This window comes from Peromyscus eremicus, chromosome 12 (genome assembly GCF_949786415.1).
Source record: "Peromyscus eremicus chromosome 12, PerEre_H2_v1, whole genome shotgun sequence".
NCBI lineage: Eukaryota > Metazoa > Chordata > Mammalia > Rodentia > Cricetidae > Peromyscus > Peromyscus eremicus.
Window position 1 is genome coordinate 67,023,489 of NC_081428.1, and position 15,785 is coordinate 67,039,273.

Genomic DNA, 15,785 nt, shown 5'->3' on the forward strand with positions numbered 1-15,785 from the left:
CACAAGAGTACCAAAACACACACGGGGGAAAGACAGTCTTTTTAACAAATGGTGCTGGAAAAATGGATATTCACATGTAGGAGAATGAAAGTAGATTCCTTGTCTCTCACCTTGAACAAGTGCCAATTGTATCTGAATGTATCAAATACTTTAATCTAAATCTCAAAGCTTTGATAATATTATAGGAAACATGAGAGAAGCATTCTGTGGTTCTTGTGGGCAAGGATTTACTGAAGAGTAATTTCGAACAGCTCAAGAAATTAAGAGTTCACATGTGAGAATACATCACATTTCAAAAGCTTCTAAACAGCGAAGGTAACTGAGTAAGAGCCACCTTAGAGTAGAGATAAGTCTTTACCTATTATTTTTCTTACAAGAGACTAACATCCAGAGTACTTAACAAGCTAGAAAAATTAACAGCAAAAGAAGACATAATCTAATCTTAGCTAATCAAATGATCTAAATATAGTACCCCCCAAAAGAAGTGCAAATGTCCAATAAAATATGAGGAAATGCACAATCTCCTTAGCCACAGGAAAAATAAAAATCAAAACTACACTGATATTCTATCTCACCCCAGCCAAAATTGTCTTTATAATAAATAAAAATAAATGGTGGTAAGGTTGTGTTTGGGGGAGAGTACTTATACATCATGGAGGAAGATGTAAGTTAATACTGTACCATAGAAAACAGCATAAAGGCCCCCAAATTGTTAACTGTCAAATAGTGTGACAGGCCCTAATAGGAGAACTTACTACTATTTCTACTTCTATTTTGTAATTTCATTTTCCTTTATAGTTTAATAGAACTCCGTTGTGTATGTATACCACATCTTCATTGTCTGCCTATTGGTAGATGGATACCTAGGCTGGTCACATTTCCTAGTTTTTGTGAATGGAGGAACAATGAACATGGATGTTCATGAATAACTCCTGCCAGCTTTTAGAGAGAGAGAGAAGAATGAATTGATAAAACTATAAAGAAAGAAAAAAACCTGTTATGTAGAAGCATGTCATAAAAATCAAAGTAGGTATTCAATCAGAATTGATATAATTACTTGAAAGTCTTCCAACTAAATTGAAGTGAATTGAATTTCCCATAACTTAAGATTTCATGTGCATAGTTTGTGTACAAAAGTACTCTTGATTTAGAAAAGATGTTTATTGACAGATTTCTCTCTGTGGCCATGGAACAGCAGGAATGACTAGAGCTCAAAGGTACCCTTAGGGTGTGGTTAATATTTAAACATCTTTAGGGACAGTAGAAAAAACTCCCAGGCAAATTGTCTCATTACAGGTCTGAAGTGTTCCCAAGGTTTGCAAACCTTAAAAGACAAACATACATTTCTCTAAATGCTCCTGAACCAAAATTACATCAATGTGTTCTTTAATTCTTGTATTTTAAAACCCATGATTTTCCTGCGGTAAGAGCCTCAGAGCTATTGAAGGCCTCAAGGCTAAAGATTTGCCAAAGCCAATTGTGGTTCAGGCGCATGAGCCGGCTCTCACTTTTTTTTCTTTCTTACAGCATTGAGTATGGACTCTTTCTTGCCTTTCTCAGGTTCACAAACCCTGGACTCTGAACTGAGGTCATCTTCATAATGAGGCTGGTGTACAGTGTCCTTGTGGTAATATAAGACTTGCTTCCAATTTGAAGGAATTTCACTCAAACGAAATTCCACCTTAGCACCTTTATGAAGAACTCAGAGCACCCTTATATTATTCTGGCTAATCTAAGAAGAGACTCAAAGTCTGTGTTTTGTATTTGCTATTGTGAATTCAAATATGTGAATATTGTGAGACATCCAGTCTCAAAGCTGTGCACCTTGACTAGGTCCATGCACCGCCACAGTACTGGATAAAGAATAGGTGCACTGAAACACAGATTTTAATTACAGATTATATGTATATGTATATATATATATATATATATGTGTATGTATCTATACAATTCATTAATTCTATATTTTCAGACAGTAATTTTAAAATGGTTAATATTCTTGTATTCCTTGTCCAATAATGGGAAGGATAAAAGCTTCAGGATAGTTTTTTACAAAACTCTTCCCATATGACTTAGAGCTAGAACATTTCATAAGAGATAGCCTTGATGTAACATGTCCGGTGATTACAACTGATGGTTTTTCTAAGGTGTTGATGACTGGCCTTAGGAGGTAAATATCTTTATCCTCTGCCCAGGGTCTTGCAAGCACCTCTGTGCTGACAAGTAAGCCATAGCTATTCAAAGGCGGCTGTTCTCTGTCTCTACTATACTCTGAAGGCTCAAAGTATACAGCTACTATGACAAGAAAGTGCCTTATGGCAGAAAGAAATGGACATCAGGGTTACTGGTCACATTATTTATGAACAAAAGGATTATATGTCAAATATTTAAATATAACTTTATTTACTTCCTTAATTCTACTGGGAAAATTACCAAGAATATAAAATTTGGCCATGTCCATAACATATAAGAAAGGTAAAATCTTTCAAGATAATCTTGTCGTGAGCATCAATAATCAGCATAATTATGAATTTAAAATGTGGGTTATGTGTCAGGAGGAGGAGCTTGGTCCTGCCTCAACTTGATATACCATACTTTGTTGACTCCCATGGAAGGCCTTATCCTTTCTGAGAAGTAGATGGTTGGGGGTAGAAAGAGGTGGGGAGAGGGAATGGGAGGAGAGGAAATTGTGGTTGGTATGTAAAATAAATTTTAAAAATGTAATAAAAATGTGGGGTATTGTTTGGGTGGGAGCTCCACCTCAACCCCTGGCACCCTGGCATTCCTATACCCAAAGAGTCTGGAATGTTTGGAAGGAGTCTGGTGGAAGACCCACCTCAACTCCCCTCCCCATCTCATTCCCTAAATCTGCCCCTTCAAAGCCGGACAAACACAGCTCCTCCCCAAATCCACCCATTCAAAGCCCACCAAACACAGCTCCTCCCCCAGAGAAAATCAAGATCACTCCCACAGGGTATATAAACTGCATCTCCAAAAACAGACACATGGTTCTTTCTGTCTCGTCCCCTTCTCCTGTCTGCGGGGTGAGGAATCGCCCAGGAATGCTTTACCCATTAAGCCTGGGCTTTCCAATTCAGTCAGATTCTGTTTGTTGCATTGGCAGAGAGGCCTTCAGGAGGCCTAAAACTTATCAGGTATGTTTTAGGTAAAAAAAAAAAAAAGAAACTTATCTAGAAATTCCAAAAATTAGTTTTGTATGATAGTCATTAGACGTAATGTTCAGCTATTGCTTTTTATGAAGGTAATATATAACACAAATCAGTATCTGTTATTAAACATTTTTATTTGTTTTTTTTTGTTATCTTTATATAGGTTGTTAAATACAGTTAACTGTTTTGATTCATTTTTACTGCAAAAGTTATACCAAGGGAGGAAGCTCTGATTTTTTACTTCAGGACAGTGATATATAAGTGGGCAGAGATTTATATCTTTTCTGTAGGACCAGTTCAATTCAACATATAATATGTGCATGAAGAAAGAAAATGATACTTATAGGTTGGGAGACGCAGGGGCTGGCCAGAAAGTTGTGGGTGGGACCCAGTCTGGACAATGTCAAGAGAGCAACATGGTTTAGATACATGTAGGGAAGTGAGTTAAAGGTTTGGACTCTTTTAGCCTGTGAGTCATAATGCCCACCTTCTATTACTCCTTTAATTTGAGTGAAACATTCAATAACATGTTTTAAATGTTTTTATAACAGTGCTCTCTCAAGGTAGAAAATCTGGTCCAACCTCAGCTCCTTTTCTATGTTACTCTGGATGCATACTGTGTGTCTTCATTCCTCAAGATGAACATTTACCAGTTGGGCACAACTTTAGTAGACCTAATAAGTTCCTAAAGTAATTGTCTTATGAACTCAGTACACCGTTATTTTCTTGCCTATTTATTATTATTTATTAGGGTTTAGAATTTTAAAAACTAGTAATGCACTTTTTATTTCAACACAATTTTGTTTTATTTCTAGAAGTAATCCTTGCTTTACAGTATTGCTTCATTTTAATAATATCTACTATGTGTTATTTTAGGTGAGTCTGGAATTGTGGATATCAGGATATATTCTGTAGAAGATAAAGAGAGTTAACTTAGTTAGATGAGAATCTTGGTTCTAAGCTTTTGGCAATAAGAAAAGAAAATGATCACAGATTTAAAATTTCAACTATAAATGGAATGAATGGTTCTTGCCCTGTTACAATTTCATAGAGGTGATAGTCATTAAATAAAACTGTAAAATTAAGTAGAAAGCAGACTAAGCAGATCTGGCATACTTTGTAAGGATTTTATTGTTTATCTCCAGACAGTGGAAATTTATATGTAAGTAAGAGATAAAGGCAACTATTTACTCATTTATTTTACTTGAGCTTTTGGGGAAATGTGTTGCTGAGAAGCCCAACTGCCCCAGAATTCAACGTCCTCCCGCCTCAGCCTTCTGAGTGTTAATATAAGTAATGTTTAAAAGTATACATACATAACAATGTGATAACTATTTTAGAGAAGGGTAAGATTAGAAGTAAGTAGTCTACTACAATTAAATAATGGCAATGACCTAGTTTAGATGTAGATGCTGGAGACCTATCTCAATTGGATTTTGGTTGGAGCTAACATCCTATTGGGTTGAGCTGGGGAGGCAGGCAGCTAGGAGTTGGCTTTCAGACCTGAGTAAAGGTTGTGACTGATCCACCAGATAGCACCAAACATTACTGAGTGAATAGCAATACAGTTGGACAGTGAATAAGAAAATGAGTTTGAATATCTACTGAATTCCTGGAGGGAGCTGTGATGTGAACTGAACTTTCTATGAGTGGGCAGTCTGAATTTCTGGGGTAGTTGTGGGATTCATCAGAATACAGGGGATCTAAGAGTAATTGATGCAAATCATAGAAACCTAACTTTTTATATTTGTGCACATTGAGTATTTTAGGACAAAGTGTGTAGTGTTTTACCCAGCCCAAATTTACACACACACACACACACACACACACACACACACACACACACACACACTACTATAATACAAACCAATAATTAATCAAAAGATGAAAATTATGATAAAATATAATGCCTTCATAGAAACAATTACTGTTATTATTTGACATCTCTCTTTTATTTCTCCTATAAATATATGAGTATTTGTTTACTTTTAAAATACAAAGATTTATATTGGAGGTATTGTTTTATAAAAATTTCATCATATTATATATAAAAAAATTGACATCATTTACTACCATGTAAGTTTTAACTCTCCAAAAAGCAACACTTATCTAGCCAATTTCAAAGAAAAAGAAACATTGAAGGGATAATTTTTAGTCTGCAACATCAAATTGGAGAAGCAGACACTGGCAAAGTATCAACTACATGTGTGATTTGAAGTTTGTTTTCACTCTCTAAGACTTCGTTGCATTGTTCATAGGTAAAATCTCCCACAGCTCAAAAATTTCGGCTCTATTCCATTTTATTCTCTTTTCTTCTAAAATGCCAATGGGTGATATCTTTGTAAATTCAGTGCGTGGCAAATGTATTCATGTGGTTATATTTCAAAGAAAACTGGTACAGAGAATAAGTGGCTAATTGATTTCTTGGGAGGGTGAGAATCAGGGCTGGGAAGAGAACCTCAAGTGCTTCTTTCTCTCCAGTATGTTGAGTTCTTTGCTACTCAGCAAAACCTTGCAGATCACCCCACCCTGCCACTCTGGAATACTGACTTACCCAGTCTGAACCTCTGAGGGTTCTGTGGTTTTAACATCACTAACCGTTATGGGCAAACGCCTGCTTTCAATCCCAGTGTGGCTTCCTTCTGGACATCCCTTCTTTCCAGGACAGAATTCCAGCTTCATCTTGGCAGCTTGGCTGCTCTTCGCCTCCAGAAGTCGTATCATGCCTTATTGTCAGATCCCATTTAATCTGCACTGACTATTATGTTGGATCATTCGGCTGAAGCTGACTCCAATGTTATATTCATTTTGACTTTTCTTTTGCAGACGGTTTTTGTCACAGTGCAATTTGTTTGGGGGCAGGATGGAGTCTATGATTATAGGCTACTATTACATTAGTCAGGACAAACCTTAACGTTCACAGCTGTTTCTCTTTTGTGGTGCATTTTAAAAGTTGTGTTTTATTAAAATTTTTCATGAAAAATATATATCCATGTCTCATCAACAATGAAGATAGGGAAGTTATTTTACAGGTTTCATAATCAATATATGAACTCAAATTGTGAAGAACCATCTTGATTTTCTTCATTCCCGCTGCATACCAATACTCACATTTGAGGACTCTGAAGTCTATGATGAAATAACTAAACAGAAAGATATTTTTACATACAAGTTTTAAATTTGAGGCTACATTTTATTCATGAAGTATATTAAGGCAGTTGTTTAGAATGGTCCTTAGACAGGAACTGGATGTAATACACATAAAAAAGTAAGATATCATTAAATACTCATTAATAGTCCATCAGTTTGCACAGAATTGTTAATGAAAGTTTAATGTCTTACTTGAAAGCTAATCAAACATGTTCACAACAAGCATCATTGTTGCAATGGATAATGGATAAATGTGAATCTTTTGAAGAATAGTAGATATTTTCACCTTAAAATAAAGGACAATGTCATAATCAATCAAAACTACATTTCAAAAAACTTTAAAAATCCATTTAAAAATCCTTTAAAAGTTTACTACCCCTCAGCTTCTAGGCGTGGTCTATGACATTTCCTTTATTTTACACAAGTGTGAAAACTTGCAGAGGCTTTGACTTCTCCTCACTTTTTAGTACCCAGGTACGTAATTACCCATTCTTACTATTCCTACCCAAACTACAGCACTGTTCTGCATAGTTTGTTAAGATCTACAGAGTACTCCTGTGATGTTTAGAAGCCAATGCAATACATGAGTAGAATCTTACATTTTTTTGTGGAGTAACAGAACAAAAGAGAAAGAGGATCCCTCAAAGTCCATGCCCTTCACTTAACAGCAGGGCACATTTGAACTAGTGCATGGCAATTTTCTATTATTGACAGAATTTGAAACTTTTATAACACAATGAGTCATTTTTTCTCAGGATTCTTCATGTTTATACCTGACTTAACTATTACAATTTTTGTGCCATATGTTCACATATTTTGGAATATTAAAAATAGCCCCCAATAGTGATACCTGCTTAACAAATCAATAGATATGACTTAGAGGAAAGATGAAAACTATGCTAGAGGTGGACACTTAATGACATGGGAAAGGATCGTGATGTAAAACAATAAAACATTGTAAAATAATGTACAATATACATTTCTCTTAATTAAAATAAACGATGATGTATATTACTCTAGGAAAAAAGTAGAAATGAATGTCAAACATCTTACTAGTAAGAAAAGCAAAATTCTATCCCGTAGAGTTGGTCTATGCTAAATTTTAATATCAGTTATATATATATATATATATATATATATATATATATATATATATATACATACATACATATATATTTGGCTTTTTGAGACAGGCTTTCTCTTTGTAGTTTTGGTGCCTGTCCTGTATCTCACTCAGTAGACCAGGCTGGCCTCGAACTCACAGAGATCCCTCTGGTTCTGCCTCCCGAGTGCTTGGATTAAAGGCGTGTGCCACCACCTCCTGGCCAGTAATATTTTTCATTGATTTTGTGGCCAGAAATATTCTCATAAAACATGATGGAGAATGCACAGTCTCTTTGCTGTTGTGTGCAATGTAGGAAATTGAACTGAGGGAGCATCACAACTACGTAAATAACCTTATCACTGAGCTGTGTCCTCAAATCTCTTTATTTTGTAAGAGTCTATTTTTAAGAATGTATATTCTGAGTGTTTTTTTTTTCATTGAAATTTTTGATAAAACTAACCAATGAAACAAGGTATGCCTGAAGTGTCCTTTGTGAGAAAATTTGTGTTTGATTTATGTAATAAGAGCTACTTTTAGGTTTGGATTCCCCCTGTATTAGTTTTGGGCCTTTATAAAATACAGTGGGATGCACTTTGAGCAGGCAATGGAAAGAAAGATTTGGGGGAGGAAGGGAGGGAGATATGACAGGCAGGCTGCAATTATATTCTCTATTCAGTTACTTAAGGACACATGACTAGTATGGCCTGTGTGCTAAAACAATAAATAAAAAAATGCCTTCTTTGAAACATTTGAAATAAAGGCTTAAGAGTTCAGTTATATCCATGTGCCTGTTTTCCTAAATTGAATTCAACAGCTCCTGGAACCTAAAGAAAAAAATCAACTTTGGTTTGTAGAAGCTTTATACTATAAATATTATTTGGAACAGCACATAGTGAATGCCAAGTTGTCTGTCTTAGTTAAGTTTTTTTTTCTCTATGTAGCCCTGGTTATCTTGGAACTTGCTCTATAGACCAGGCTGGCCCAGAACTCACAGAGAACTGTCTGCCTCTGTCTCCCCTGTGCTGGGTCTCCCAAGTGCTGGGATTAAAGATGTGCGCCACCACCTCCTGGCCTTAATTAAGGTTTTTAAAAAGCTGACTCATTTGCAGTGTTCCTTTTTATTTTTCAGATGAAAATTTCTGTGTGCTTCATGAATGTTTATTTCGAATTTAAATATTGACACATAAAACAAGCATTTACAATTTTATGAGGTCTCAGTAAACCAAGCCCTTTTGACATGGCTAGGAAGGACTGTGTTCTGTTTGATCTGTGGAGGGCAGAAATGAGGAGGATGAACATGCCAGAGTCTTATGATAATAGTTCTAAGACAATCTGTGTGCTTTTCTGAATCTGCAGGACACATAGTCTCAGTTTCTTATAGGAAGGCCAGCTCACTGGTGTGTCCTTGGATTTATCTCCCCTCTTCATTATCACTCTCCTTTTCTAAGGTTACTTCCTTAAATAAACTTCCTTGAATTCTACCCCTAGCTTAGGAGTTATTGACCACTGACAGCTGCTAGGGGAGGGAGAGTAAGTTTTCTTTGGGGATGTGGTCCCTGAGACGCTCTCCATGCTTCAGAAGATGATCCAGCATACATGAACATATAACTGGTATTAAGCTCATTCAGTACTTAAAATAAAATGGTACATGAAGTTGGTAGGGGAAAGTGGTAAGAAGCTAGAGAAGGGATGGAGTGTGAGGGGAAGGGAGTGAATTTTATCCAAATGAATTATGTATGTGTGAAATTCTCAAACAATAAAAAATGACAAAAAATAAACTTTCTACAAGTAAGCCTCTGTGTCATGTTTCACTTTTTAAAAGATGATTACAGCTAAACATTATGGAAGGGTGTATAAGAAGTCATTCCTTGCACAAAAGTCTTATATGCAACATAAGTTTTTAATTTCACACATGCATAAAAACTGCTCTTAGCATTGTAACATGTTTGACTCATGTAACCTGCCTGAGGAACACATGTCCAGTGCCTACCTTCCAGCACCTTTCCAGGCAGCCCCTTTAGTTAAGGATCCCAGACTGGGAATGCTAACCCCATCCATCCCTGCTAATCTCCCTTGGAGAAGAACCTAGACCCTTGCAGCCAACTCCACCTACCTCTGCCAGCTCCACGCATCCCTGTCTGGCACGTTTGACCCCTTCCCTAGACAGAAACACCCCACACCTGCAGAAGTGTTATGATGTCTGGTGTTTTATTTATCTACTTTAATAATGTGGGCTCTAGGCACCAAACACAGGTTTGCATGCTTGCAAGACAAACACATCACTGGTTGAGCTGCCTTTCCAGATCCCAGGCACTGTTTCTTTAAATAAGTTTTGTGTGAGCCTGTTTCTTTTTCTCTTTCCTTCTGGAATTATCATAATGTATACACTAATTCCCTTGGTGGTTTTCCAAAAATCACATAGGCCTTTTAATTTTCATTCTCCTTTCTCTTCTAAGTACACAACTTCATGGGACTTGATTTTGAATTTGATAATTTCCCTCTTTATTTAATAAAGCCTACTTCTAAAACTGACAACTAAATGAGGTAGTTGAGTTAAAACTGCAGCTTACTCAAGCTACTACCTTAATATCGTATCTTTTATACTATTCCTGAAACTTTCCATCAAGCTTAAAATCATCTTGACAGATACGAGTTTTCTTGGTGTAGCTTTGTATTGAAAATCAATGAGCTCCATATGTGAGAGTTTACAATCAGTGTACTTACTGTCAACATGAAAAAGAAATATTATACGTAGTATCTCGTAAATTGAGAAGGATATAAAATTACATATATGGGTTATTTGTATAAAATACATGTTTTCAAATAATGATAACTATCAAGCAAACTTAAATTGAGATTCATTGTGTAAAATACTTGACCTGCAAATCCCAAAACTATCAATGTTATAAAACACAAAAAAAGAAAGTTAATTAAATAGAGGAGGCAGACTGAATAAGAACGTGTTCAGAGGATGTCAGGAATGTTCCTGAAAAAGGAAAAGCATTGGGACAGAACAAAGTTGAATTGGAAAAAAAAATGTCTGTAGATAAGCTAATATGATAATAGTGTTAACCTGCTGAATTTGATGATCACATTAAGCTTTTTGAAGAGATTATCATGGTAATATGTTCAAAGCATAAATTAATTTTCCCTACTATTGTCACATACTTCGAGACTTCAAAATGATTTTAAGAGGAAAACATTTAAGTGACTGCACAGTAAAAATACGAGCTGATCAAGCAAATTGGAAGGGGTGGTACTTTAGGCAGCTGGAGGGAGATAAATACAGAAGAAGTTGGGAAGAAGGTAAAAAATATATATCAGGGTATAAGTAATCTGATAGGGAAATGGGGAAAAGGGTTCCTCTTTGGGGAAGGGAGGGACATAAAAACAGAAAAAATAGGGGGAGGATTAAAAAAAACAAGGGTGTATGAAAAAGCAACAAGAAATCATGCTATTAACTATTTACTTAAAAACAATAATGTGCATAATTCAGGGTATAAATATACATATATAATTTTGTGAACTTTTCTCCTCTGAACTGATGATACTCCCATCAAGAACCAAAGACTATCTAAAAAAAAGCTCCAATATAGGACGCAAAAAAGCCCCCTTTTGAGTTGTTGGCCGGGGATGTCCAAGAAACTCCCAAAACATACAGCCCATTGCTGAAGACACCATGAACTTCAGAAATATGGTCCAGAGATCTCCGAGTTGGGACTGCTCTGAATGTACTCTACCTGAGGATTAATTAAGGTAACAGTCATGCTTCAAAAGGAGAAGGGCAATCAACAGTTATACCCAACTAAGATGCCTTTGAACCACATCAAATACAATCATAGTATGATAACCCTATGTGTGCAGGAGTAGTACACATACCTTGGTGGTAACCCACAGTTCTGTAATTGGACTTAAGACTCACTCAACAAGGAGGAAACTATAACTGTTACTGGAGATGTAGCTAACTATTCAGTGCTAATGAAGTCATGGTTATTGGAGGAGAATCTACAAATTCTTATGTACCAAACCAGCATAATCCTTAACAACTACTTACTAAGAGTTATCATTATACACACAGGTAAGTGTAGTCTTTGCCCTACATCAAGAAAATTTCTCTTTGAGGCAGATGGAGATAACTACAGAAAACATCAAACAATGGAAAAACAGAGTTGTAGAACCCAGTCCAAATGAATACATCTGTAACACTACTGGCCAGGGAACATTGAAGATGACATTGAAAGATTCTAAGAACCAGAAGATCAGGGAGTTTGATGTAAGATTGTGTCTCCTAGTAGTATCAGAAGCTACATACATCAAGTCTCACTAACATGATTGCACAGACTTGAACTGAACAAGGAGAACACCAACAAACATGCCCCACTGGATGGGGGAGAGCCCATGAGTCCTCAAGTGTACACAAAGTATCATAGGCAACTGCGTAAAACCAGGAGCAGGAAAGATACTACTCCCCAGGGAAGAACACACCAATTGGTTGTCTAGTGCCAAATGTTGGCCTTGGCAACATTCATATAAGTGATATTATATGGACTGAGAATGTTATATTTAGGTATATATATATGTATATACATATACTTATATGCATTCATAACAATTCAGGCAAAAAGAAGCCACAAATTTGAAGGAGGGTGGATAAGGGTATATGAGAGAATTTGGAAGGAGAAAAAGAAAGGGAAATATAATTATATTATAATATAATCTCAAAAATTAAAAAACTGTGTTGAATAAGCAAATAATTGGAAAAGAGAAGGCATTACAATGATAATCATATGAAATGAATGCAAGAACAGCTCTAAGAAAAAGAAATGTAGCAATGAAATACACTTCAAAGCATACGGGAGAAACTGACATATCCAAATGGTGTTACTTTAACTGAGAAGGGGAATAAAGAGTGTATTTAATAAGTAGATCCTTTTCAATTAATAGTTCATATAGAAAATAAATTAACTTTTATTTTTTAAGTTTAAACTTCATTTCCAACTGGATTAAACATACAATATGACCATATGATTTCTTTAAAATGATACGAAAACATGAATCAATAAGAAAGAGACAATCCAATGGGAAAAAGACAAATGCCAGTATAAACCTTCCCATAAAGTGGCCAGTAAGGAAGTTGTAAAATGCTCAAACTCACCAGAAATCAAACCATTAAATATGAGCAATCTGGAAAGGTTGAGTTTTGCTGAAATGTGGAACAGAGAAAAATCATATAATATGATTTGGATATGACTTTATAAGGTCATGTTAGAGAAAAGCTAGCAGTATTCAAAAGTTGGATATTTTTGTACTCTGATCTAACAAGTTCTTTCTAGACAGTCATCTGCATAAAATATATAAGAATCTTAATAAAATTGAAGATAATTGCCTGAGTTTTCAATGATAATAAAGTGAAATGGAAGAGGAGGAGAAATAAATTGAGGTGTAGAAATACAAGCTACTGAATAGTTTGGGAAAGAATTGAAGGGATCATCACACACACACACAAAAAGGACTCTCAGAAATATGTTGAGCCAAAATAGCAAGATAATGAATAACACATGCAGTGGGATGACAGTTACACTTATTGTTTGGAACAAGCAAAATACTAATATAGAGGTTGAAGGATATATAAAGCAAAAATAAATTATGGACATCAATTCAGACTAGATGGTTTTGCCAAAAGAAGGGAAACACATAGAGGAATAAAAAGCATAATAGAGGAATAAAAAGCTAATTCCCCTTTATTCAAATCTTTCTTCTCTTCACACAACTGTTAAGTGGCAGAGCCTACTGAAACTATCCATACTAGCCCACTGGCTTGTCCTGCTCTCTTTGTACTTACTCATGGAAAGCACAATCAAGGTTCTTGCCCAGTTCTCTCCTTCTGCCTGCTGATGCATCTTGCTGTTGATCCACACAGTCTCTGTGGAATGATCACTTTTTGGGGGATCTGCTAGCATAACAACGTGTCTTTTTGTGTCACCCTTGCGTAGGGGCCATGCTAATCTTCTCTGTATCATTCCAATTTTAGTATATGTGCTTCGGAAGCGAGCACCAACCTGTCTTTTCAATGTCATTGCCTCTCTTACATTTACCATACTTCTACAAGAACAATCACCCAAATGGAGCAGCTTAATACTGTTATAAAACGTCTCCATTACATAGTTTAATGTTATATTAAGACTCTGAGGAAAGTAGTTGAATCCCTTTCATATTTTGTAGAGCAATAAAAGTTTACAAGAGTAAAATAACTCAGAATTGCAGAGATGAGTGGGCAGAATTCCCCCAACTACATCAGCTTAATAGAAGAATCAGCTTTTGCATCTATGCTTCAGAGGAATCAGATTTGCTTCATATTGTGTGTGTGTGTGTGTGTGTGTGTGTGTGTGTGTGTGTGTGTGTATACTTTTAGTTGAGGAGTTCATGATGTATTAAGCAATGCCACCATATGCAGAAAACTGCCTTAGAAAATTGTGCCATTTCCATAATTTTAAGTTTTATTTCCTGAACACATTTTCAGTTTTTCCTCCTAATCTATCTCCTTTCAAGACCATTGTCATGGAAGCTTGTGACAGGAAATGCCTTATATACTGTTATTTCTCATGATGCTGGACAGCTGTACTCTTTTCCGACTGTTTAGAAAGCCCATTGTAGAATTTGCATACATAGCTAAATTAATCTCCAAGATATGAAGACTTATATATGAAAACTCAAGACTGGAAATATGATGCACAATCACTTACTCTGTCTTGACCTCACCAAGTGGAAAGAACTGATTTAGCCAGTGAGAACCACATATAGTGCACCCTGTTCATTTGGTCGTTATACCCCAGATTCTCTGTAACTACAGCTACCTGCTTATTCTTTGCCTCATGTAGTTCATCTGTTACCAATATGAGATCAGTGGCTCTTTCTTCCTTTCTCAGCTAACTTTGCTGACTGTTTTGTGGTGTCCATTAATTTGACTTAGATGTTTCATGGACCAAACATTAGAAAACTGTGTTTAGTAACACCAAAAGACATGAACATGGGATAGGGTGCAGTAGGAAGAAGGGGAGACTCACAGGGCCATGAGGATGTAATCAGAAGGTATTATATGCATGTATCAAACAATAAAAATTATTGAAAATAGTCAATACTGATTAATTATGCCATAATCACTGTACAACAAAGGAAGTACGACCAGACGTATTATTCAAATATGGCATAAGATAAAGCAAATTACATAGTTTAGGAAACGTTCTTTAAAATTTACCCAAATATGTATTTCTTTAAATTTTAGGTCAAAATGTTTTTGTAATATTGTTTACATATTATATTTTTGGAGAAAATGTTTTCTTACAAAGAGACTCATATAGGAAGATAGACATTTTTAACAATAAACAATAAGATAAAATATTTAAAATACTTGGAATAAAGAAAAGATCAATCAGTACTGCAAAACAGTCAGGAACTTAAGAAATATTATAGAGCAACTGATCTGACACATTTACCAGATGAAGCATATAAAACAGTAAACATATTAGAAATTGATGAATGTAGATTTGAGAAGACAGAGGACATATCCAATCTACTGCATACAGAGGGGATAGTGTAGGAAATACATGGGTCACATACATTTTAAGGTAGTAATAAAGTGTTCTCTGAGTAACTCAAACAGGCATCTCCTGTTAGCCCAAGGGCTACTTCTCCTAGAGCAATAAGTAGGCTGAATGCACACCCATACCTCTCCAACTGCTCCTAAGATCCAACCCCTTCAGTCTCATCTCCAGGTCTGTAGCAGGAAATCTTCTGTGGTCTCCCTTTCCTATCTGACCCCATCCCCACTGGATCATAAAGATCTTCTCTTCCAACCTCCCTCTCCCAAGTCTTCCTAGTTACCCAGCCTCCAACATCAATAAGAATTCCCTGTGAACATACCAGCTGGACACCCAGGAAAAGAGGCAACACATAGCCAACATACTCTCTGAAAATACAAAGAAGAAACAGAAACCAAGGAACAAAACACTCACCCCCCAAAAAAATTCAGAAATCAGCATCCAGACCTATAATCACCCTAAACACAGAGGTCAAGACACCAGCATAAAAACATTATTAATAAGAGCCAAGGCAATATGTCTCCACTATAGCCCAGCTATCCTACTACAGCAGGCCCAGAATATTCCAGTATAGCTGAAGCACAAGAAAATGACCTTAAAACAGCCTTTGTGAATATGATAGAGTTTCATAAAGAGGAAGTTAATAAATCTCTTAAAGAAATCCAGAAAAACACAAATAACAATTAGAGGAAATAAATAAACATCTTAAATAAAGCCAAGAATCTACAAAAAAATAATTGAAGGAAACAAAACCACTCAGGA

General features: G+C 35.9%; 1 non-coding gene across 1 annotated transcript; it reads right to left on the reverse strand.

The window, feature by feature from the left end:
- Positions 1-13,373: 13,373 nt before the first annotated feature.
- Positions 13,374-13,480, reverse strand: LOC131923007 (U6 spliceosomal RNA). Its single transcript, XR_009382465.1, has one exon. It is a non-coding gene; the product is annotated as a U6 spliceosomal RNA (small nuclear RNA).
- Between the last annotated feature and the right edge of the window lie 2,305 nt (positions 13,481-15,785).